The sequence below is a fragment of the Hippopotamus amphibius genome, chromosome 6, assembly GCF_030028045.1.
Source record: "Hippopotamus amphibius kiboko isolate mHipAmp2 chromosome 6, mHipAmp2.hap2, whole genome shotgun sequence".
NCBI classification, from domain to species: Eukaryota; Metazoa; Chordata; class Mammalia; order Artiodactyla; family Hippopotamidae; genus Hippopotamus; species Hippopotamus amphibius.
This window is the reverse complement of record NC_080191.1, coordinates 56020471-56046652: the sequence shown is the minus strand read 5'-3', so window position 1 is coordinate 56046652 and position 26182 is coordinate 56020471. Positions and strand designations below refer to the sequence as shown.

Here is a 26182-nt window from a genome sequence, read left to right as displayed (position 1 = left end):
CTACTCTGACCAGCATTTCAAAGCCCATCATTTTATAGGGCTCAGGCGTAGGGCTGAGCAATCACAAAGCTCTCTGAAAGACGTCACAGTAGTACTCTCATGGGATGAATAGGACTTGAAGTTCTTATTAAATTGTCATTATGCCTGATTTATATAAACTTATAGTGAGTAACTTCAAGATGTAACATAAAAAGGGGAAATTTACTTTTCTTTAAACAAAAAAGTACCAAGCTTAATGTGAAATATTTTAGTCTCTAATGAGTAGCAATGAAATAAAAGCCTGATTGGTGTTATGGCCAGGGCCACTGGAATGCCTTCAGAAAATAAGAATTTTATGTGCAGGAACAGATGCAGAAAGCAAGAAATACTTAGGCTCATATGCTTACAAACATATAATTCTCCTTTATTACAAGGCATCGATTGCCCTAAAGCCTTTTTATTTTTATACTATTCATGTAGATCCTGACTTTACCTTTCTTGAGATCTACCCTAATTTTAAAAACATCTGAAAATAATTTTCCATATTCTTTCTATTATTACATTTTCTTTATATTGAAACTAAGCCTTGGGTAAATTTTCAAAAAGCCTCTAAGATAGTGTAATATGCACACTGTTGCACAGAATAACAGAAGTACTGCTATTTCACATTAGCATAAAATGTCATAACCCCTAATGCCTTTTCACCTACATGACCTCAAATGGACCAGAAAAATAAATAAATTATCATACTGGATAGCCAAAGAGGTTCATTTTTTTCTTTCTTTTTGAACATTATATTCATCAATTTTTTAAAGTTCTTGCACTGTGTGGAATTACACGTTTCCCTGAACACACACCCACACCAGCTTTGAACTTTTCCAGTTCAGTTACTTGACAGGTGATTTCAAAGAACTAGTTGGAAAGAATTTATGGAGTACTCTGATAAATACTTAATTTCTATTTATGGGTTTTTAATTTGAAGTAGCCTAGCATCAGAGCTTAAGGTAAAAATGCAGCTACCTGAACAATTTCATGGACAACAAAGTAAAATGCTAACCTTCCTTTTATTAAAAAAAAATAAATGGCCAGGGTGTGTGTTCTTTTACATTTTTCTTTGTAAGTTCCTAAGGGGTAACAGGTCTAAAGCCCCCTTTCTTTCTTCTACTTTAAGATTTCAGTATCTATTTCCTTCATTCAAAGTCAGACTGATCCAGTAAAAGAATATCCTGCTTTGCTTAATCATATTTTCTAATCCAGTTACAAGAAAAATTAAATGAATTAGATTTCAAAATGTCTGGAAATTTGTTTCCCAGTTGACAGCTCTGACTTAAGCCAGAGTTCCTGTGGCTTAATTCCAGGAAATCTTTTTTTACCTGATTATTACAAACTAGAGGTTGAAATCATTCTCATATGGAATTTTTTTTATCCTTAGCTCTTTGTCACCTAATTCCCAGTGAAGCAATTTTATCTGAAAACAGCAACAGCAAAATAAGTTGATTGAGTATCACAGGAAACCCAATGCTGAAGGTAAGCAGAAAAATTTAAAAGAAAAAAGACATAGAGCTGGTTATTATTTGGTCTAAGCAAGCACTTAGCATTCACACAGAGTGACTACAGCAAGTTTTCCAATGGTGAAGACAGTTTCTCCCATTATAATAATAAAACACAAAAATAAAGAGAAATAATTCAATCTTATTACCTCTGAATAAAAATAAACTAAATCAAAGAACTGTATTTTCTCCCGTGAATTTAAACTAGAAAGCAAAACTGAATTTCAAAATGGGATCACAGCACCATCTGGAGGTTCAAAAGACTTAATTCATAGATTTTTTTAAACAATGTGTTTCTTCTCTCTTTTTTTTTTTTTTCAAGGATATGGATGTTAACCAGAGGCTCTTTATCCAGCTAAATTATGGAATCTTTCAGAAAAATAAACAAGGTTAAAAAATACTATAGCTGAGTTTATCCTGAACACTTTCTTACTATAAAACTCAGTAAATACAAATGTGAATTAACTGTTTAAATTTGCTTTTTCCCCTACTTTGGCATATCTTTCCATAATGTTCCCACATCTCTAGCAAACCCTATTTTCTACCTTAAGTCTTCTCATAAAAATGATATTTATAAAAAGAAGAATCAACATTCATTCATACAACTAGGACAGATCTCCAAGATCCTTCTTTTACAAGTAAGTAAACTGATGTCCAGAGAGCTTAAATAATTTTTGCAAGGTCACTCAGGTGGTAGTTACAAATAAGGGATGATACCTAGGTCTCCGGATCTTGAATAAGCTTTCTTTCCATTGAGGACTGGTGGTTTTCTGCAACTGCTGTTATCATCATTATTGATGCTAACAGGTCAGATAAGGGAAAAAAAACTCATAAAGACATTGGCATGTCCCTCTCCTTTTTCACCAAGTGGACCAAGGGCAGGGAAAGGAAACTGGCATTCTAAACTAAAAGATACTGAATATAGGAAAGTCAGACAGAAGAGGTTTTCAGGCTCAGAAAATAGGCAGAAAGCCAGAGTCAGTCACCCTTTTTTCCTTAGTGCAAAGAGCTTAATAGAGAGTCCTTTTTAAAGATGATAAGCTAAAGCTGTGCGCTTCTGCTTCTTGATGTGACAGCTTTGCCGGAGTAACTCAGCCAAACTCACACTCTGCCATGAGACCCATCCTGAGTATCTACACCCTGAGTTGTGAGAGGTTCGCAAACTACTACTGGCTGTGAGCCACATTGGACTCAACTCTCTGGGTTTTATCGCTCAAGCTAAGAATGATGTTTACATTTTTAAAAGGCTGAAAAATATTAAAAGAGGAAAAATGCTTTGTTACATGTGAAAATTACACGACGCAAAATTTCAGTACTCATGAGTGAAGTTTTATTGGAACATGGAAATGCATCAAATATGTATTGTCTATGGCTGCTTTTGTGTTACAGTGGCCAAGTAGAGTAGTCCTGACTAGCCTGCAGCCTGGATAGCCTGCAAAGCCTAAAATGTTTACTATTTGACCTTTCACATAAAAGCTTTGACCTCTGGTCTAGAACCTCCCATTTGGGAAGATATTTAAGAAGTCATGTTAAACTTAATATTCTTAAGTACTTTAGTTTTCAATAACTTGTACTAGGAAGTATATACATGTGTATATGTGTATATCTAGATACTTTTAATATATGCTATGTATAATACATATGTATGTATATACTTAGTGTAATATACATAATGTATACATATATCTAAGGACTCCGTCACTGTAGCGCTGTTCGTAAGAGCCAAGATATGGAAACAACCTAATCGCCCATAGGTGAATGAATGGATAAAGAAGATATAGTGTATATACACAAAAGAACACTACCCAGTCATAAAAAAAAACAAAAAAACAAAAACAATGAAATCCTTTTTTGAAATGAAATCCTTTTGTGACAACATGGATGAAACTTGAAGGTATTATACTAAGTGAAATAAGTCACTTGGAGAAAGACAAATATGGTACGATTTCACTTATATGTGGAATTTTTTAAAAATGAAACGAATAAACAAAATAGAACGAAAACAAACTCATAGATAGAGATTGGATTAGTAGTTGCCAGAGGATAAGGGGGTTGGGAGGGTTAGGGAAACAGGTGGAAGGGGTCAACTGTATGGTAATGGACGGTAACTAGACCTGTGTTGGTGATCACTTCAACTACCCAGCAGTTGAATTATAATGCTGCACACCTGTAACTTATACCATAAAATAGATAAATGTGTTAAAGATATAAGAACAAATTTCATCTACTTCACAATGTCATGACCATACACATGCCCCTCCCCCACCATAAATACATTCCCTGTAACCAGCCTTCAACCTAGTGACCCCCCTCTACTTGGAGATCAGATTACATGAGGTCCACAGGAGAGGAGATGTTACCAGTGAAGAAAATGGAAAATAATGATGTCTAATTCCTGGCTCTTGAGTTTAAGGACGCTGAAGTAAAGATTTTTTTTCTTTATTGGAGTATAATTGCTTTACAGTATTGTGTTAGTTTCTGCTGTACAACAAAGTGAATCTGCTATATGTGTACATTTATCCCCATATCCCCTCCCTCTTGAGCCTCCCTCCCACCCTCCCTATCCTAACCCTTTAGGTCTTCACAAAGCATCGAGCTGATCTCCCTGTGCTCTGTAGCAGCTTCCCACTAGCCATATATTTTACATTTGGTAGTGTGTATATGTCAGTGCTATAGATGTTAGAATGAAAGATTTAGCAAGAATATTTACTGAGTTCGCACAGTCTCTGCACCACTATATCCATTCTCCTCAGACCAGGAAAGAGCCTCTGAGATGGGAAGGGAAGAAATTATTAGAGATGGAGAGGCAACCTTCTGCCCCCTTTTTGTAGTAGTAGGTTTATGGTAGGATTGAAAGGACGCGTGACAGAACCTTTCCCTATTAAGTTTGGGGACTCAGCAGTAGAGGCTAACTTGGCTTCATTTCTCATCTGATTGCCACAGAAAACCATGAAGAAACACTCTTCAATGGTAGAGGAAGCAGATAGACCTGTATGACAAAGAAAGTCCCCCACATCCTGCTTGGGAAGAACACAAATGCCTTCCAAGAGGTAAAAAGTGGAAAGGGCCCACCAATCTTTAACCAAGGGCCAGACCATAACTAGAGACCAGAGGGAACTGCACATCTCAGTGGATGACAGCTAGGCACAGAGCATCCCCCCAAGGACAGAGAGGCAGCATCCCAGATTTCATGTTGCGTACATATGCTCACAAACTTAGATGCTACTCTGAGGAAAAAGAGGGATATAGCAAATCCTGAACTGACAGAATTTAAGTCTTAAAATTACTGTGTTTACCCAGAAATGACTAAGAATACATTTTCTGTGGGATGGAGGAATAAAATAGAAGTTGAGTTAGAGAAAACATTTTAGAGCTAAAGTTTTTGTACATGATGTTATGTGGCCTGCAAAAACTTGTAGTCGCTATTACAGGATGATCTTGAGACAGAAGTCTGGCAATGTTGAGACCCATCCTGGAATAATGCGCCCTGCCCTCAGGTCTTCCTCCAACCCCTTGTCCTTCAGTCTTCTGGCTGGTCCCCAGTTTTGACATCTGGTTCCCTACCTAGGCTTCCCCAGCCCAATTCTCGGCCTTCAGGCTCTTAGTCTGTTTTGTTTCGTCTCAGTCCTATGTGACCTTAGGGAAGCCTGAGTTTTGACTTGCTCTCAGGCAAGATCTGATCCCACAGGGTACAAACCTAGGTGCCTCCCTCTGCTGAATATTCACCCATTGCCCCTTTGGATCGACCCTCTGCTCTTCTGCACTCTGCTTTCTGTGCCTTTGAAGGTGGACCTCCAGATTCATCCATGCTCTGAGGTCCTCCCGCTTGGGTTTAGCCAAAAAGAGGCACTGGTAGGAAACTAAAGGGACCAAAGACGAGAAGAAAACGGGTTCTGAGTATTTATTCTCCACAGGCCATAGTTGGAAGAGACTCCATCCCTCCCCCAAGACCCAGAATCTGTAAGGTGGCCCCTCTCCTGAAGCCCTAGAGGTGCCGAAAGCTTAGGGGCTGAGGCTATTCCGTGGGTTCTTTGCCACCTCTTTGGTTCTCAACATGTTTATCAAACTCTCCTCGGTCCTTATTAAACTCTCCTGTATCTTTATTAAACCCTGCTCAGTTAACCTCGGGAGAGAGCCGTGTGTGTCCTGCCCAGACCGTACCTCACGTACTTCCACTCGCAAACCCAAACTCACACTTCTAGGGATAACTAAAGACACTTAATTTTAGGATCCAATAGCTTTAGAAGACATGCTCATTTTTAAAGTTTTAATATGTTAAATTTAAGTTGAGAGAAGCCTTAGAATAATCAATGTGGAAACTTATAGGACGGTCACTCTAGCCCTGAGCACGTCTGTCGGATTGGTGAGCAATTGGTTTTTGAAGGTTGTGAAACACGAATAAACGAGAAGCCCTTTCAGACCCTTGTTGTTACTCAAGTCCCCCCAGGAAAAGAGGCTGGATCTATCGTAACACATGTCGGGAGGAAAGGTCAATGTACTGCCAGAAGCCAAACACCAAACCCTGGTGGTGTCTCTGTGGGGAGCAGCACAATGGCCCCGGGAAGGAGATCTGAGGCCAACATGGCCTCCACCTCTCCAGGGCTCCTGGCGCCTCATCCTCAGGAAATAAACCCTCACTGTCGAGGAAGCAGGAGATGTGGCTATTTGATAAACTTTGTTTTTTTAGTTAATCATCATTCTAATATCCTGTATCTGTAGTCATTTCACTGTACTTCCCAGGCTGAGAGACTGATGTTCTAATTTCTGACTCATAAAACCATCATTTTTAGCTAGAAAGAATTTAAGATAATGTAGTCCTGCCACTTTGTTTTGAGAGATTATGGAGATTCAATATCCAAAAGAGGCATCATTTTCTATTTCATTTGGGGACACAAAGTTGAAAAGCCAAACACTGTCCCAGCTCTCAAGGAGAGTAAAAATCAATGGAAAATATAGATACTTAATACGTAATTATAAGGTGAGTTGATGTAAAATGTATGATGTACTATGAGAGGTAGAGCAGGTATTTCTGCTGATGTCATATCAAAGCTAAGGTTTTTTGAGTGTGTGAACCTTGGCTTAAAAAATAAAGGAGAGAAAGAGGGAAGAACATTCCAGGTATAACCAAAAAAAATTATTTAGAAGACCTGGAGTTATGGCATAAATGAGAAATTGATATGAAACTTTATCTTAAGGAAAAGGAGAGTCAATAAATAGGGGTATGATAGGAGCTTGTATTTGTTTTTTAAAAAGATCCCTCTGGCTGCTGTATAGAGAACAGGTAAAGTACTGGGTACAGAAAAACCAGAATGTCCGTCTGCCGAGACTAGTATTCTAGTTCCAGAGGATACTAAAACAGATTTCCTTTCCAGAATGTCTTTACAGACATTTTAATTTACAGAATATGAGGAAAATAAAAGTGAACTTAAAGCTGCCTCACAGTACACAGTAGGAATAAAAGGGAACACACTTTAGTCAAAAAAGGGGATTAAGATGCAGGCTGAGTTGAGGACAGGGGTAAGTGGACAGGGACAGGGCAGAGTGGAATGGGTGAGCATGCTCTTCACACCCACTGTGCTTCCAAAAGCTGGGTCTTTTGCCTGGTGGAGAACATTTTTAGGATATACAAGAGAATCTGCCCAGGATTTGTGTGTATGTTGGAGAGCTGGCCATCCTCCCCTCCTTTTGAAAGGACCTGGTGGGTAAATTCCTTACTCTTTTCTCAGGTGGCAAGGTATGTAGGAGCCAGGCAGTTCGTTGACTTGAAGGTGATTTGACATTAAGTAGTTAGACTGTCCTGGGGTTCAGTGTCTGGAGAACCTGGGCAAGAACAATTCACCATCCTCTAGCACGTATCTACCACGTCAGTCACATGCTCACATACCAAAGCCATGGCACTGATGCCCGCACTCAAGATGCTCTCGCTCAAACCATCATAGTAGCTTTTATAGCTCATGATGTAGGATTTGAATACTCTATCCACTGATCTTATAAAGCCATGAAAGAACATTTCAAGATGACTGTATGTGGTCATAATGAGTGCGTGTGGATGGGAGTTGCTTAAAAGGGCATAAACCCCAAGGTGGGTTTTTCCCAGCAATTCCTATCAAAGCAATCAGTTAGGAGATGGGGCAAGTGAAAATATAAAAGTGTCTTGGTTTAGGTGGTCGCAGTGGTTGGGTTACTTGGTGACTGTCGAGGTATGAGGGATGTGGGGCAGAAGTCAGGGAGGTTTCCCAGGTTTCTAACTTGAACAAGATGGGTGGTTGTAGCCTCTAACAGAATAGGAGATAGAGAAGAAGAAACAGACTGACTCTTCATCAGGTTGGGTGAAGAGGATGAGGATAAGTTAAATCTTGGACATGTTGAGTTGAAGGAGTTATGTCAGTTACCCAGAATGAATGGAGAGCAGACGAAGGGACATATGGCTTGGGAGTTCAAAAGAAACATATGGGTAGGAGATATACCAGATTCATCAACTTGAGTAAGGTAAAAGAAACCACAGGACCAGGTTGGGTTGCCTAAGAAGGTAATGTAGAGAGAGAAGAGGGGTCAGAACAGAACCCTAAGGCACCTCGTGGTTTATCACTGGGTGGAGAAGGTCAAGTGAAAAGAAGCCTGCACAAAAAACAGAGAATATGAGTTTTAAACGGAAATGGAAGCTACTTTTTTTTTCAGGGTGCTCAGTAGTACTGAATCCTTCTGAGTCCAAATAAGAGGCTGACTGGAAATTTTGCATTAAAAAAATTTTTACATGGGATTTTCAGCAAAAGCAGTATTGGAAAGACAGTGAAGAAAAGAGTCCAGATCCAAACGTGTTGGGGTTTCAGCAGAAAGTAAATAAAGGAAGCCAGAAACTCTATTGAAAATGCTGGCTGTGAAGAAGGAGAAGGAGGACAATAGAGCACCTGGAATGAAGAGGCTTTACATGGTGAAAGGGGCTTCAGCATGTTTCAGTGAAGATGGAAAGAAAACTGTGGAAAGAAAATGTTGGAGATGCAAGACCCAAAAGTGATTAATCAATGGCGCAAGGCTTCTGACTAGTCAGTACGGCCTATTAAACTCCATGGCACCTGGAGAAAGAAGACAAGATCTGACACAGCTGCAAGTAGATGTGAGAATTTAGCGGTAGGAAGCTGAGCAAATTCCATCTTATGGCTTTCATGGAAAATAAAAGGTGAGATCTTATTAGGGGGCAGGCAGAAATATAATTTTTATGATCAAAGAAATAGTTTCATGGCAAAGGAGGGTTGAAATTAAACATTACAATAATAATAAAATAATAATGATGATGTTGATGATGATATAACATGAGATACACAGTTGAATATTTAGACAATGTTGAGAAGCTCAATGGATTGTCTTTTTAATCATTCATTCTTCAGTGAGTTAATTTCAATAGTCTGAATGGCGACCGAGAACATTAGAAAACAGAAAATATCTTCAGTCAGTTGATGCCATTTGCCAAAATGAGAAACGAGAAATCCAGGAAGGGGAACAGATTTTAAAGGGATGATGATTCATTCTGTTTTGAGGTTGGATGTGAGTTACGTATGACACATTCCGACGTAGGTAGTTATTTATGGGGGCAATAATCTGTGCTGGAGACAGTGATTTGAGAGTCACTAGCATAGATATTACAGTCGAAGGCAGATGAGTAGACGAGCTTGCCCAGGAAGAGAGAGTGGAGAGTGAGAAGAGAAAGGCCTGAGCAGACTTTTGAAGGGAAAACCAATATTTGAGGAATGGACAGAGGGGAAGTCCTTGAATGTGACCGAGAAAGAACAGCACAGAAGCAGAAGAGCAGGGTAGTTGAGAAAGCAAAGGGGAGAAATTAAGGAAGGGGAGAAATTCCAGTCAGGTCTCTGGGGCAACAGAAAGAGCAGAACCGAAAAGGTCCCCCTGGATTTGACAGACATGAGGTATCTTTGACAAGAGTCATTTCATTGGGTGTTAGGGGCAACAGTCAGACCACAGTAGCTTGTGGGAGGTGAGGAGGGGGTGGAATGGAAAAAGAGAAGGAAAAGGGAAGGATTTCAAGGAGCTCAGTTTTGTCATGAAGAAGCAACTGTGACAATAGCTCACGAGAAATGAGAATAAAGAGTTTATATTTAATATGGGAAAATCTGAGCATTTTTCATGACTGTTTTAAATGTACAGTCCCAAACTCTGGGGGGAAGGGATGTACTTTATTTCTGTAAAATTTCAGTTAGCTCTAGGAGTCCTTATTTCTGCTGCTAATGGATAGTCCAAACTTGCCAGTTCTAGTTAACAAGCATTTCTAGGTTCAGAAACAAACAAAAAAATATATTGGATGAATACGTAGTTACATTGGGGGTTTAGGTTCTTTCACTGCCTGGTTCTCCTCTTTTCTCTGGAGGTTGTCAAACCTTCTGAGGGGCACTGGGGAGGTCAGAGTTGGGGACCCAAATGTGACCTGTTCATTGTTCTCACTGGTTCCACTAAAGGCAGTTGGCCCCTCCCTGCTTGGCAAGTAAGAACACTGGCCTAATCTGGTTAATGCAAATGATCAGGTCCCCAGAAGAATAAGTTATCCACTAGGACCTCTTGCATGGCCACTGAGTGACAGAACCACATGTGTCTTCAGGAATAAAGTTTCTAGGAGTTAAATAAAAGAAGCCAAATTGAAGAGAAGCTAGGAGAAATTTGCCTTAAAGAATTATGATTAGTGAACCAAAACAAAATTATAAGTTATTCCTATATGACAGTAATTGTGCCAAAATACTGTAAGAAATAAACTGTTTTCTATTATTTATTTCTGCTCAACACAAGTTAGTGAAAAATAACTAATAAACAGTCCTTATATTTTTTCAGTCTACATTTTGGATAAAATATAAATGGCTCATCATCTTAAAATTTTTTAAATGTTCCAGTGCACTGAAAAGTACTACTAGAAGCGTTTTGATTGCTGATGTGCTAACTGATCATTAATTTAAAAAAAAAAAAAAGCTAATTAAATTGTCAGAAACTGGGGAAGAATAAAAGAAAATTATAAACACAAAGATAGAAAACTAAACGAAAGTAAAGCAAGAAAAGACAACTGTAACAAAAATACAAAGTTGAAAAAATAGGAAAAGAGAAATTGGTACATATTCTAGACATGGCTTTGCCTTTACTGACAGCTAGGCCGCAGCCTGTTCTACTATCCAAGGATTTACCAAGTGCTTGATCTACAGAAACGGGATCCCACAGAGGACCCGGGGGGCCCCTTATAGCAGTGGAGATGCAACAAAGGCACATAACAAGGGGACCCCCTGATGAAATTTCATGTTGTCCCTCCTGGAAGCTCCTGGCCAATAGGTAGAATACTTGAACTTGGGAACTGAGGAATGGACCCTGTTTACCATCATTCTCAGTGACCCACTGGAGGAATTCATGGTTGCCACTCCTGCAAATCTGGGCTTGTGGGTTTATAGAGGTCTTGAGACCATCTGGGGATACTGCAGCAGTCCCCTTCACACTGAAGGCATGCTGTCTTTTGGTGCTCTACCTTCCGTTGTGTATAATGGACAAAAACAGAAGTCACATCCTGAGGAGATGATGGTGGCCAGACACTCAGACGTCTCCTGGATGAGAGTCTATGTCATCTCACCCTACAGGTGTGCTATGGAGTCCTTCAGGTGTGATCCTCCAGACTGAGGGATGTCTAGACAGGACAGTAGTACAGAATATGAGTGTCAGTCTCAATTGTGAATTATACACCATCAGCAGCAGCAGGGGTTGTATTTCGTTCCACTACCCTTTTACAAATATCCTTGGGAAAAGAGACGCATCAGAATTCTGCAAGAGCTCCTTCCAGAATGTACTACATAAGCATAAGGAGAGGACTGCAGTGAATGCTGTCATGTGCCAGACGGATTGCTCCAGCTGCCCCAAGACCAAAGCCCTCAGGTATCGGGCGTGTTGGTAGTTTACCCTTGTCTGACATGCTTGGGAGTTGGCCTTGGCCGAAGAGATTCACTTTGTGCGAGGCCATGCTCCCTTGACAGGGTTTAGCCCACTTCCAGTGAGTGACCAGTGTGGGGCATGAGTTCCCTGTGGCATCAGCTGAGACCTTTGGGAAAATTGCACTGTGGGTTACTTTCTTCTCCTGCCGTCCAATCCTGTTTTCTCCACTTCTCCACAGGTTTTGTCTCGTGGTACACTTTCCAATAAACTTCTTGAATTGGAATCTTTATCTCAGAGTCAGTTTCCCTGGGATCGCGACCTTCAATGTAGAGACCACCCCAAGTTTCAAAGGTAAGAGAGAAATAGCTGCCACTCCATAATCCGAAAGCCCTTCTTCACTAACTCAGAGGGGAAGCCTTGTGCAATGAAAAAAAAAAATGCGGACGCTGCCAATTAGAAACATAGACAGTGTCTTGCTTTCATTACATTTTCTGGGAGGAAGGAGTGGAGAGGGGGAAATTGTGCACACTGGGCTTGCACTTAAGTATTGTACTAGTAGGGCAGCTATGGGCTGCTCGTTCCATATGAGGCGCTTATGTCACATGCTCCGCGATAGAGTCAAAGCTGATTAGTTCAACCATAGGAGGCTTTGTTAACTGCTCTGGTTCGAAACAGGTGGAGGTGGCAACCACAGCCCCCGTTATCCAAATGAGATGACTCAGATTTGCACTTGACTAAGTAATGTTCCAAGGTGAAGCCCTGCCCCCTTTTTGCACAAAAGCGAATTAAAATAGATAAAATCATTAAAACATAGGAGGGCTTCTTATGTTTAATGTGTAATATATAAAGTGATGGCAAAATTTTTGTAACAATGACATGAACACTCCAGTTTAAAAAAAAAATGAGTAAGAAGCATACTTTCATAGGTAATTTATATAAAAAAAGAAATACTCAAGGCCAATGAATACATGAAAAAATATTCAATTTTATTAGGTAAAAAGGGAATTCACATTAAAATATTGAGATAAAATTTGGTCTATCAATATGTCACAAATTTTAAAATTATAGTACTTTTATTGAAGAATGTTTAGTAAATGCAACTAACTATGAATTATGTAGATATTCTGGGAATTTGGAAAAATATGTACAATATATTACAGATGCTAGAAATATTTAAACATATGCTCTGTTATTGACAAAAAAAATTCTAATTCTAGGAATTTGGACTGGACAAATAATTAATGAGGAGCCCAGTTATTTTTCTGAAGAAAGCAATGACTGGTAGCAATATGTGGAAATAACGTAAAGGTCTTTTTCCCTCATTAGAATATATGTTTCCAAAAAATAAGGGCTGTGTCTGTTTCATTTTCATGACTCTTTCCAGCATTTACTACAGCCTCTACACCATGCATTATGTGGCCAATAAGTATTTTTTGAATTTGCATTTGGTAAAATAAGTTATGGTATATGCATAAATGGAGTATTGTGTACTCCAAAAAGGTTTATTTTTCAAAATAGAGATATGTTAACACCAGTTAAAAAAAAAAGACTGTCAAAATGCTCTTTAGGATATGATCCCCATTTGGGCTATATATTGTGTGCATACACATAAAAGTTCTGTAGGGATACACATTGATACATAATAGTAATTATCCCTGTGAGCTGGGGGAGGAGGAAGTGTTACTGACAATTTTCTCTTTAACTTGCTGTTCTAAATACATGCATTTAATATGTAATATTTTTAAGAGATACATGAAATTGTAAAGAGGTATGTAAAAGTTTCTTTACATACCTTTACTGCTCTCTATGGAGAACAGTACAGAGGTTCCTTAGAAAACTAAAAATAGAGCTGAGCTACCATATGATCCAGCAATCCCATTCCTGGGCATATATCCAGAGAAAAACTTGGTTCAAAAGTATACATGCACCCCAATGTTCATTGCAGCACTGTTTACAGTAGCCAGGACATGGAAGCAACCTAATGTCCATCAACAGATGAATGGATAAAGAAGTTGTGGTACATATATACAATGGAATATTACTCGGCCATTAAAAAGGATGAAATAGTGTCATTTGCAGCAACACGGGTGGATATGGTGATTACCATACTAAGTGAAAGTAAGTCAAACAGAAAGAGAGATATCATGTGCTACGGCTTATATGTGGAGTCTAAAAAAAAAAAATGATACAAATGAAACAGACTCAAACAGAGTCTGATACAAACAGAAACAGACTCATAGAGAATGAATTTATGGTTACCAGGGGTGAAGAGTGACAGGGAGGGATAGACTAGGAGTTTTGGATTAACATGTATACACTGTTATATTTAAAATAGGTAACCAACAAGGACTTATTGTATTGCACAGGGAACTCTGCTCAATATTCTGTAATAACCTAAGTGGGAAAGGAATTTGAAAAAGAATAGATACATGTATATGTATAACTGAACTTTGCTGTACACTTGAAACTAACACAACATTGTTAATCAACTATACTCCAATATAAAATAAAAAAAATTTTAAAAGAGGTATCCAAGAATAGAGTAGTTTTATATATATGCATATATATGTGTGTATATATGTGTGTATATATATATTTCAACATTTTAAAACTTTTATAGCAACTTGACAGAACAACATAACTACTGAATTTAATAGTAAAAATGTGAGGTCTATACACTTTTCTCACATTAATTTCATTTTGCCAGTAATTCATTTCCTTTGGTGTATAATAAAATTGATTCACAATAGATTGAGAACAAAAACAAAACATCAAAAAACCTGGTCCTTCAATGTAGATAGTTTGAGAAGCACTATTCTAAGTAATTCTCTCCAGAGTGGAAGATATCCACATTGTGTACATGGAAGCGTTGGGAAAAAAATAAATAAATTGGTAGAGATTATAAAATACTAATATGAACAAATATCAACAGAAGTTGATATAATTATCAAAATGTTTGACATAAAAGAACAATATAGTGAATGACAGTGAGAAAAAAGCATCTGAAATATGACAGTTCTATTGCAGCAATAGAGTTGGTCAACACAAGGTTGCCATGAACCTTCAATTTGTAAAAGACACACTATCTGTGAAGTGCAATAAAATGACGCATGCTTGTATTGATTTTCCTTTTGTTTATTTTTCAAGTTTCTAGTTCATATTAGTCTACTTTTGATTATTTAGAGCTCTTTTGTCAATTTGCCTAAGATTCTTTCTGACTAAACAGTAAGAAAAGAAGCAAATTTCTAAGCATTTATCAGAAAATAAGGACATTCTAGAACTTTCAGTTACTCAAATGATATTTTTTTTTTAATAAAGGATAAGGGAATTAATAATTTTAACATTTCAGAATGAGTCATTTCTTCTTTAATTTTATTTTTTCCTTTTACTCCTGGAAGTTAATAAATCTAAAGGGAAAAGAACTTTGTAGTGAAAACAAACACCTTCCTCTGACAGGAGACGAACATGAACAAACAATTGAGTTCAATTTTCACCAAAATAGTTAGATACAAATAAATGAGACTGAATGATGATGTAACATTTTTTAAAAAACAGAATTGAATATTTATCAAGTTTATGATATTGAAAGATGTAAAATTTACAGTGAATAAAAAATTACAAAAGAAGTCATAGACCCATTTGAAATCATTATGTGTAAAATTTTTGTTTGTTTAAAAATATCAAATTTAAAATGGAAAGACACTGGAGAAATACTTGAAGAAAACATGCTAAAAGGTAATAATTTTCTAAATGCAAATATTCATATGAATAGGTAATGAAATATTAAGTGCCTAAAAATAAGGTATAAGCAATATGAATAAATAATCCACACAGAAGAACTAAAATGGTCAATAAACACAGTAAAAAAATTCTACCATATAGTTATGGAAGATAAAAGAAACAAGTTTAAATGATAGAAACTCTAATTTTTCAAAAATTCTAAGTTTTTGGGTTTTGTCTTATTCTTTATTCATTCTTTGCTGACAATGTAGTGTATCACTCTATATCAAAATCCCTACAAATATTCATGATTTAAATCAATATTCTACTTCTAGAAAACCACTCTAAAGTAATAATGAAATAATCCTAAAAACCGAAAGAGCTTATGCACAAAAATGTTCATTATAGCTTTATTTTTTAGTAGTGAAAAACAAGGTACATTATTGTAAAACATTTTAATAAATTATGCTACCCAATCAATGTAATATTATGTTGCCATTTTACCATTCTGTTTAAAGAAACTAGCAACAAAGAAAACCATTTCTAATGAGGAAAGAGAAATACAAAATTGCAAATATAATTGTATTACTTTTGGAAAAGTATTCTATGTGTAGGAAACAGAAAGCTGAGAGTAAACCCTATCCCCCACCCAAAATGTTAATGGAGCTATACTTTTGGAGGGAGCCATTGATAATGTTTTATCTTTTTCCTCTTTTTCTCAATGTTTCAAATTTTTATTCATGAGTTTTAGTTTCTTTTAATTGAAATAACTTTTCTCCCTTAAAAGATCAAAATAAATGAAGCTGTATCTGATATTTGGTATTTTATGATTCATTATTTATCCCAAGACAGAGTTAAAAACAGAGTAACTTTCATTCTGACTGTTAATCACATTCTTTCTCTCACCATGAAATGGTAATGTCCCATACGTTAGTGTAAAATTCTGAACACTCAACAAAATGGTAGCTGAGTTTGTTTAACCACTTAGGCTCTTTTTGGTTTTGTTGTTTTGGGGGGTTTTGTGGGGGCTGTTTTGTTTTTTTTCTGGCTGCGTTGTGTCTACATTGCTGAGCATGGCCTTTCTCTAGTTGCAGTGAGCAGGGGCTACTCTTCATTGTGGTGCACGGGTTTCTCATTGTGGTGGCTTCTCTTGTTGCAGAGCATGGGCTCTAGGCACGCAGGCTCAGTAGTTGTGGCACTTGGGCTTAGTTGCTCCCCAGCATGTGGGATCTTCCCAGACCAGGGATCAAACCCATGTCCCCTGCATTGGCAGGCAGACTCTTATCCACTGCGCCACCAGGGAAATCCCTGCTCCTTTTGTTTTTTTAAAGGACATGCTAGTAGTAGGAAACACTGTATATTAAATGCTATCCCATTTGACCTAAATAATCCTACGAGCGAAGTGTTATTTTCTCCATCTTCAGCAGGGAAAAAAAATGCAGTCTAGAGAAGTTAGTTAATTGGCACAATATTGTCGACTAATGAGTGGGAGGAGCCAGTATTTAGAAAATACGAAGTCCATTAATGACCAATGAAATCTGAAAAACTCTAATGAAAACCCAAGAACTTGTGAAGGAATTTTTGAAATATTTATGAAATAAAAATCACAAGATTAAGAAAAGAATGGCAAATGTTTATAATTCCATCACAGTATGACTATTTCCATTTCTTTCACATTTCTTTTTACAAGTATATAATTTTGGTTGTTGAAATTACAACAGCTGTTAGGTATGTGTTTATAAATTAGTATTTTGCTATCCTTTCTTGATGCTTCACCAGTCTTTTCCATGATTTTACAACTTTTTATAATTATACATAATATTTTTATAATATTGCATTGTGTTGATATAGCTATCTTTATCCCCCTTAATATAAGTTCTCTGGGGTTTTTTCTTTCCAGTATTTTCTTATATTCTCTTACAAATAAAGACATACTGGATATCTTCATGAATATAGCTTTTTTGCTTTCTGCAAATAATTTCATTGGGATAAATCCCCAGGGTAGAATAACTGTGTCAATTCTGATGTAAACAGTCATAAAGCTGGCTGGAGAAATTTGAAAGAATGAAGAATAAATCATTTAAGTGGACACTCAATTACATACAAATGAAACAATACTTCCTACACTTAAACATTAGCTGACTAAAAGGAGATGTCCAGTTATTATATTAGCTGCTCTAGACCTCTCTCAGCTGTGAAACCTTAAACAAAATGTTCACTATACAAATGCTCTTAACAGAGCAGTTAATTGTTTCCAGGAGAAAATAATAGGGATAGATATTCTTTCTTTCATATGAACTTGTTCTTTAATAATTGAATAGCATTTTGAGTGCAATAGATGCATTGCTCCTCTACTGGACACAGACGGTGAAAAGGCATCTTCTTTTATAAGCAAGGAACATGATTATATTATTGTACATGGAGGGGGTCTATCTTAATGGCTAAAGTGTACACTCAGGAGTTGTAATGCCTTGGTTTGAATCCTACTCCACCATTTACATACAGTGTAAAACCTTAAGCAATTTACTCGATCTCTCTGGGATAGATATATAGATAGATATAGATATAGATATAGATATATAGATATATAAATACAAAGGCATATTTTGTATATTTTATGTAATAATAATATATATACACATGTATGTGTATATATCCATATGAGTATGAATTAAAATTTCATATAGTATATATTTTATATATTAAGAAAATATATTGACTATATATGTAAATATAATGTACTGTACATAGTCTTAATATAGACCTTTAATATATAAAATATATATGAAACCTTAATTTGTACTCACTCACATAAGATGCATAATAAATTTTTATACTTATGATCTAGCCAAGACCTTAAGAAACTTCTGGCCTGACTCTCTATTGCCAGAGAGAAAACTTTTAATTTATTTACAGCTAACAACCCCATTCGGCAAGGTACCTCATTCAGTTACAGAGGAATACATTTTGCAAGAAATTTATGTTAGTGTATTGTTCCAGGAAATTGCATCATTCAAAGCCAGACTGTCTATGGGTGATTTATTCAACTTATCTTTTGTGATGTTCAAGATAAGCTTCTGATTACACCAGCTTTAACAATATTCATGTTAAACTTAATGCAGTACATGATTTTTTTTCATTTCACTTGTAGTGTACACAAAATTATTTTCTATAAAAACCTTTATCTTTCCTGAAAATATACCTCTGAGCATATGTGAAGCAGGTTTCTCTACTGATAGGTAGAGCCTCAACTTTTATAAGAGATCAAGTCTACTCTGGTGAGCTGACTCATATGACATAGGTTTTCTTTTCTTAGTGGGCATGCCTAATTTTTGCATTCTGAGAAGGAGGCAGAGAGCACAGTCTCAAAACTCATTATCATATGTATTTTTGAAAATCTCATTAAGAAAAAGATGTCCATAATGGATGTGCAGCCTCTTTATTTCTATAAATCAATGGTTCTCAATCTTTTCTGAAGCAAAGATCCTCCTGATAAAAGTTACAAACCCTGTCCTCAGAAAAACGCACCCATGCCCATATATGCCCACCAACGTACACAACTTACAGGATCCCTAGAATCTTCTTTTAATGTTTATCTAGCAACACCCTTTGGGTTTTTGAAATGGTTAAGAAGTTTTGTTCAAGAACTCCGTCCATCTCCCAGGACCTCTGAGATCCTGCTTACCTGGGTGATCCTATGGCATTTGCCCCGATAGGTTTCTCTTAAGTGATTATTTACTGTCACAATGACAACTGCCTAAATTAAGACACACCCCCACAAAACTCCTTGCTGTAGTTATCCTAAGCACATTGTTCAGGACTTTGTTTGCTACATCACACAGATTCTGTTTAGAATAAACTTCAAATCTAAAATCATTGTGCTTCCCTGGGTGAATAATTTGCCTTTATTTTATGAGTACTCTGAATGATATAACTATTCATATTCCTGTTTTTAAATTTACAGCTAGAAAGCTAAGAACAAAATCCATGGCCCTTTGCTAGCAAGTTCTTTGATGTAACACTCTCTTTTTTGACCACTAATCTAATTACTGGCTCTACTTTACTTCCTCTTGGCCCTAATTTTATCATCTACTTCTTATTTATGTTTTCTTGTTTAGAAAACTTTTGTAAAAATTATATAACAATGTAAAGAAGGAAGGAAAAAAAGATGGAGTAAAGAAAAAGATGGGAAAGTTTTTAAAATTTTTATATTCCTTCATATTCAATTTCTTTCAAATCAATCAATTAATCAAATATTTAATTCTGATTTATATTTTAAAGTTTCATAAGGCTTTAGAAAATTTAGAAAGTAATAAAAATTTTGTTAATCCATGTTGCAAAATCTCAATTACCAAAATATTTTTTAGCTACAAAACATTTTTTAAATTTTTTATTATTGAAACTTTCAAATATATAGAAGAGTAGAGAAAATGGTATCATGAACACTCCCGGATTTTCAAATTTTGCCATATTTGCTTCTTTTAGTTTTCTTCTATCAAAGTATTTTAGAGTAAATAACAAATACAAAAGATACAAAGACTCCTCATTCTACACAAAGTCAGTATGAAAAGGCACACAGACAAGTTTTTTGTAAGGCAGAACAGAGAAATTCATACTAACTAATGTGTCAAAGACTCCAACACAAAGACTCCTACAAATAGAAACATCTATTTGTAGGAAGCAGAAAAGCTTTCCATAGAGAAACCACTCTCAGGAGATGATTAGGTGGACTTGGGTTTTATTTCCGCATTTGTCACTTGGCAAATAAAAAGATACTATCTTCAGGATGTCCCATGTTATCCGTTTCATACATGTATGATGATGCTATTGCAAGTGTAGTCCCATCACTACTGAAGACAAGTGATAGGATGCTGGAAAGGTATCCATGGAACAGGTACAGTCACTTTTTGTTAAATGGACCCCAAATATTTACAAATCCATCAGAACCACCCATAGCAAATATATTGTAGATGTTGTTAAAAGAAATGGCATTGACTGGATAAATCTGCTCAATATTATTTTCTTTCAGTCTTTGACGCTTGAAGACATGCTTCTACTGTACCTCGGGTCTCAGGAGCAAGTATTCAATTGCCACTCAATCTTCAACAGAGCTTAACGCATAACTCCGCTTTTTTGAAAATGCTCAAATGCAGCTAGCCTGATTCTTCAGTTGGACGACCAGCACTGCTGCACGTAGCCCATGTTCTGTAATTCCCACATTAATACTTTACTGCCCACCTTGCCCACAATCAGTCGATCTCCACACAAAGAGGGTATTCACAGAGAGAAGTTCCCAGCATTACAAGGAGTTCCAGGATTCCACGATCTAACTGTCTGATCCCAATGCCCGGTAACCACCACATTCGCTTCTGGGCAGTATTCAACACATATGATAGGGGCATCATGATCAAGATTTTCTTAATCAATGTTGGAATCATGCGTTTTCAGTTGAGGGTTTAGTCCCCAACTCAAGGCATGTGTTGGATGACTGAACACACGTCCAAGACAGAGCTGGATGCTGGTACTGGAGCCAAATGGCCAGCACATCGTGGAGATGCACCCACGCATCTCAGGAGGAGACCAGCAGGAACTGGAGGTGTTGGGGCTGGACTTCACAAGCAGACACTATCCTTGGTAGGTGGTTCAGCTTGAACTAATTAGAACCGAACATACGGGGCTCCTCTCAGAAGGAACTTCACTGCCACCTCCTCCTTGCTTCCCTCAGATGTTACACCATCTCACCTCCGTATAACTTAGTGTATATCTCTGAAAAATAAACATTTATTTCCATATAATCACAGTAACATTTTCACACCTAAAAAAATTTAAAATAATCTCATAATGTCACATAATACCTAGCCTATATTCAAATTTCCCAGTTATCCTACCCCCCTCAAAACACCTTTTAAAACTGCCAAAAATTCTTAACCTCAGAATACATGAGGTAAGCATACTCAAAACTCCTCTTCACCTCCACTAAGCCGTTTTGTTTACCTCTAAATGCCAACATGCCTGGGTACTTCTAAATGGTTAAGAAAAATAAAGTTATGGAATTGATCCCATACAGCAGCAAGAATTAACTCTAGACTCTTTAAGTCATTAATAAAAATTATCCTCTAGGAAAATTTCAACTTCCAATATTACTATAAGATGTTTATTATGAATTATCCAAAGTTTCTATTAATTAAGACCAATATGCATTGATTTTTAAATATAGGCTCACTGTACCAAAAAGCTTATTTATTTATAATATTTATAACTTTGAAATAAAGAGAAACTTCTCTGTCAGTTCTTTCAACAATGCTAAACATTGTCACCCTTTTAACATTTGACTACGCTGTCTGCCCCCCTTTTATTTTGTATCTTTTGGCTGCACCACATGGTTTGTGGGATCTCAGTTTCCTGACCAGGGACTGAACCCAGGCCATGGCAGTGAAAGCCCAGACTCCTAACCACTAGGCCACCAGGGAACTCTCCCTCTGCCTTCCCTTTAAAAAACTAGATTCCATCCTAATAATTTACACTATTCCTTGTATAGTTTCTGTTCCTTTGAACATAGTTTTACTCTTTTATGTGCTTTAAAAACATTAGATGTAAGTTTCTTTTTAAAAATTCCTTTCAGGAGCATTATCTCATAAGCATTGCCTAATTTTATAAAGCCTCTGTAGATCAGGGATCTGGCCTGTGTTGTTTTATTTTTAAAAACAAATTTCCAGTAAATGCAGTATTCAGTTTACACTTATGAAGTCAAAATGTCAAGATGACTCAAAAACAATACGTTAAATTGCAAGTGAACTTTACAGATTTGATTTGGTAAAGATAGCACAAGATTCAATGAGACCAGACCCTGCGTCTACAATACGCCTGAGTGAGCAATCAGAGATCCTTCAGGAAGATAACGTCAAAAGGCCAGACCTACACCACTTATGCAAATACCTTGCGGTGGAATTAACCTAATAGAATGAAACATTTTCCACAAAAAAAAAAAAAAAAGTCAAAGCATGTGGGAAATGTTACTGAAGTGTCTCCCCTAATGAGTTTCAGTGTGGAAAAGAAGAAAAAAAGAAACCACAGAAAAGCGTGTACTTAAAGGAAGAACAAAGGACAGAAAAGTCCCCGCACACAAGTCTCATTGCGTATCTCTACCACTGATGGCTGTGTTCCCCTCCAATGAGGTGAACAGAAGTACCTAATATATAAAGATTGAAATTATCACAAGCAGTGCCTTTGAGCTTGATGTCTATCACACATGAGCATCCCTTCACACCAAGACCTCTGGGGAAGGGATTTGAACTACAAAATCCTACACTTGTCCATAGGAAATAAGTCAAATGAAATTGTGGATTTCACACAAGAGTTGGAAGACCTAAAGCCTTGGGAAAATGGTCCAGATTTTGAAACTAAGATACAAGGTAGCAGTCTTTTAGCCAACAGTAGGCATTCCACATTCTGTTTTAGCTCACAAGAGATTCATGGTTGAGGAAGTCTATGCCATTAACATGAGCCAGCTCCTCTCAAAGGATGGTTAGCTCTTACCTATCATTTCATATCATAAGAAAAGCAGAGCCAGGGACAATCACTACAGTATTCTGGTGAAGCAATGATAGGCTCTGTCTCTAATTTTTAGGTCCTATGCACTTTATGCCAGTCGATTTTTACAGCATGATTGTCTAAATTCCAAGATAAGCAGAAGCACTTCTGGAGTGATGGAATGAGGACCTCTGAAAATTTTCTCCTTCATAAAAGCAATGAAGACATTGGCCAAAATTATGAACTTCTTCAGAACTCTGGAAATTAACCAAAGGCTTGCAACAACTCAAGAACCATTTATTCAAGAAAAACAACACAGTCTCGGTAAGAACAGTGAGCTATGTGGCATTTTTAACTCACCTATTCCCAGCTCCTTCTTGCCAGTTCCATGGTAGCTTGAAAGTCAGCAGCCTTGCAACCATCGCATCGGTGAAAACCAAAGCCTAACGGTCGCTGGAGAAGTCACAGTGGGTTTTGTCAAAGAATAAACAGAGCTGGACAGCAAAGGGGTAAAAACAGATTTTATTCAGAAAAAATATTACCATGGGGGAAAAGAGACTTCAGTATAGAACTGGGCTCAATTTTGAATACAAAAAGGAAAACTCAATTTATAGTTAAGGAGCAGGGTGGAGATCAGTGGATGGAAAATTACTAAGAGGAAACATCTCAGTTAAGAGGGGATTCTGGTGAAATTGGCTTAATGGGATTCTTACCAAAGGCAGGACAGGGTGACGAGACATCACCAGGAGATAGAGCAGGATACGAAGAGCAGATATCAAGAGTGATCAGATGTCGAGAAGGGAGGAATATGGCGAAACGGACTCAGCAGGATTCTCGCAAAATTTGGATAACACAGAGACAAAAAACAAAGCTCAAAAGGTAGACTATGGTTGAGAAGAGAGCTGAGGGGAACGTGAGCAGAATCTATGCCAGTTTGGAGGTCTTGAGAGAGCCCCATCTTCACAGAATTACTCACAATTGGACCTGCTGGCAGCTAGCTCCTAGAAAACCCCATGTACAGGGCATGTCATTATATAGCCTCAATCAGAGCTCATTCAACCCTAACCCTAATCCTAACCCTAACCCTAACCCTAACCCTAGTCCTAACCCTAGCCCTAACCCTAACCCTAGCCCTGACCCTGACCCTAACCCTAACACTAACCCTAACCCTAACCCTAGCCCTAGCCCTGACCCTGACCCTAACCCTAACCCTATCAATTGCCCAGCCCTTTGCTTTAGTTAGGGACAACTCTGGAGGACCATGCTAGCTCTCTCCACAGGACTGCCTGAGACCTCTACAGGGAAAGCTACTAATTTTCCTTCTGCCCAGTACTGCTTCCCTTGCTCATTTATAGATGTGTTTCCTGAGACCCATCCCCCTTCTAAATTTTTGCACACAAATCACTATTTCAGTCTGTTTCCAATATCTCAATTTTAAGATGGAAGAATTGTTAATACCAGAGAGGGAAGAGGTATTTGAAACAGTGAAATCATTAAGAAGGAAAGAGGGAATGAAACTAAAAGCACTCGTGGAATATCAATTGCAAGAGGGACAGTTTCTTCATTTTGATAAACAGGGTGGAGGGCATAGGGACAGGTGGGAAATGGTGACTGAGGGTTAGCATAAGACCGTGTCAAATGGAAGAATAGTTCCCCTAAGAAAATTAGGTAAGCAAAAATGGACATGTGTGCTAGCCAAGCAAATGAAACACTTGTCCACTATAAGCGAAAGTCTGGAGCACAAAAAAAGAATCTCAGAAAGGGCTGGAAACCAGAGGGCTAAATAGCTGTGGGGAAAGCGAAGCTTCTCTCTTCTTGTCATCCCACTCCAGTAATCTTTCTCTGTTAATCTGCTTCCCTTTCTCTCCTGCTGCTTTGTTTATTCAGCCTGGCCACATTTATGCTACCCACTTCATCTTTTATGTCCCCATGACCTCTGGTTCTAGCTCCTGCCTTTTACTTCTAACTCCTGCTTAATACCTACTTTGTGGTAGGTCACCAGACTTTTCTGTCTGAGCATTTGCAGAATGTGACCGATGTCTGAGTTCAGAGATTTTGGGTTATTTTGCGTGGAGTACAGTGAGAACTCTAAATTTTCACGTGCTCCCTTTCTGACTGTGAATTCAAATCCCAGCTCATCTCATCAGTCAAATGATGACTGAGCAACCTCTAGGTCAAGAGTATATTCTTATGTCAAACCTAATCTCCCAATTCTGGATAGCTAGTGGGAACTGCTGTAGAGCACAGGGAGCTCAGCTTGGTGCTCTGTGATTCTGTGATGATCTAGATGGGTGGGATGGGGGGGGGGTGAATGGGAAGGATGGGATATATATACACATATAGCCGATTCACTTCGTTGTACAGCAGAAACTAACACAACATTGTAAAGCAATTATATTCCAATTAAATAAAAAAGAGTACATTCTTAGTCTAGTAGAGATGTAAGTGGGTTTGGATTTGGGTTTGTGTTTAGGTTTCGGGGAAGGGGATTGTTTTGTATGCTGTCCATTCAGTGGAGGCTCTGGTTTAACAATCATCAGGCACCTAAGGAAGTAAGTTATAATATAAAATTTTGTAACAGCTAGCTAGAATTGCTCTCCCAGGGCAAATGCTTATTTAACCCTCAAAGAGTATTTATATGGCCAAAGTACACTTCAGCAAAGTAATTTTCAAGGCCATATTAGCCATTGACCCATTGTGCATTTTCCACTGAGACATTATTTTTCTATATTAAACAGTAGAACATTCAATCCATACTAAGGCTGTTACTCACAGTTCATAATTTGTCTTTAGTAAGGTTTAATATATAATTTGTCTTTTAATAAGGTTTAATAGCATCCCTTGCCCAGGTAGTGTTTAATCATTTTCTTTATTCTTTAAAAAAAAAAATAGCTTTTCAGAGACTTCCACCTCCAGCCACAATAGATTGATAAAAACAAGATTTACCTTCTGACCACAAACGAGCTACAAAACGGAGCATAATGAGCACAGGCAGCACATGAGTCTGATTCCTGAAATAATGAAAACAAATGTAAACCCCACAATCACATCACATTTCCTGTTTGGAGAGACACATTCAAGGGCAGGGAGAGGGATCCCAAGCACAGCACACTGGTCTCACCAAGTTGAGGCGAGAGATCCGAGTTCAGGGGGACTGAGGTAGCTGCAAGGTGCTACACAGTTATTACAACAGCATGAACAAACTAGTACAAAAATCTTTCTGACTTTTGGGGTAGATAAATATCATAAACATTAAAAATTGATAAAATTGATTTCATCAAAATTAGAAACTTATTCTTTGAAATACACATTAACAACATGAAAGGCAAGACAAACTTGGGAGAAAACATTTTTTCAATACACATATCTGGTAAAGGACTTTTACTTAGACTACATAAAGAACTCTCAAATCTTTTTAATAAGGCAATTCAGTTTTTTAAAAGTGGCACAATATCTGAGAAGGTACTTCACAAAGGAAACTATACAAATGGCGA

General features: G+C 37.4%; 1 pseudogene; it reads right to left on the bottom strand.

Moving 5' to 3' along the window:
- Positions 1-19879: 19879 nt before the first annotated feature.
- LOC130856024 (mitotic checkpoint protein BUB3-like) lies at positions 19880-20829 on the bottom strand (annotated as a pseudogene).
- Positions 20830-26182: the final 5353 nt, after the last annotated feature.